We start from the raw sequence: 817 nt of genomic DNA on the forward strand, positions 1-817 counted from the left end.
TGTACATACTGCCCCCTGTCATACCCTCCACACTCCGCTCCAATACACATACTGAACTTATCTCCTCCATATATTGTCCTCATACTCTCCACCCTCCTGTTCTGAACCTACTGCCCTCCATCACCCCCTCCGCACTCATCTCCTGTACATACTGCCTGCTGTCCTATACCCTCTGCATTGCTCTATGGCACATGCCTGCTATCACCTCCCACGTGCTCCCTTCCTTCACATACTGCCAACTTTAGTAGTCACTCCGCTCACTGAAAACTTCCATTTTCACCTTTGTAACAAAATTGTACAAACTGTTTCTGGCGTTATGCCAGCCTGTAATGATTTTCCAAACACACTGAAGGGTGTTTTATTATATTTGTCCATAGCAGGTATTCTGTGCATCCCAAGTCAACTTGATCAGAATATATCACGTTCACTGTGGTGTATATACAGTATATATATATATGATCCTGTTCATTTGCATGTTGAATTCTTTTCTCTGTTTCACACAATGGAACCAGCGATCTTTATTTTCCCTCTATTTATATCCTGGGTAACGTTTGCAGCGCTGTTACATTGCTGTCACTTCTCCTTGACGTGCCGCTGGTGCTTCTATCACACTTGGCTGACAACGTGCTCGGGTTGTTGCATTCGCTGCTCCATTAACACTTTGTTAACGCAAATCCCCTCCGCCGCTCCAAGTCGATTTCTAATACCCGAGCGCTGCTCCGCTCACACCTGGCTGACACCGCACCTGACTCTCCATCGCAGTCAATCTCACCCTCATTCCTCTTCGTCACATCGAATTTCTGCTCCTGTCCATCAC

Source organism: Nanorana parkeri, unplaced genomic scaffold (genome assembly GCF_000935625.1).
Source record: "Nanorana parkeri isolate BGI_ZX_2015 unplaced genomic scaffold, ASM93562v1 scaffold583, whole genome shotgun sequence".
NCBI classification, from domain to species: domain Eukaryota; kingdom Metazoa; phylum Chordata; class Amphibia; order Anura; family Dicroglossidae; genus Nanorana; species Nanorana parkeri.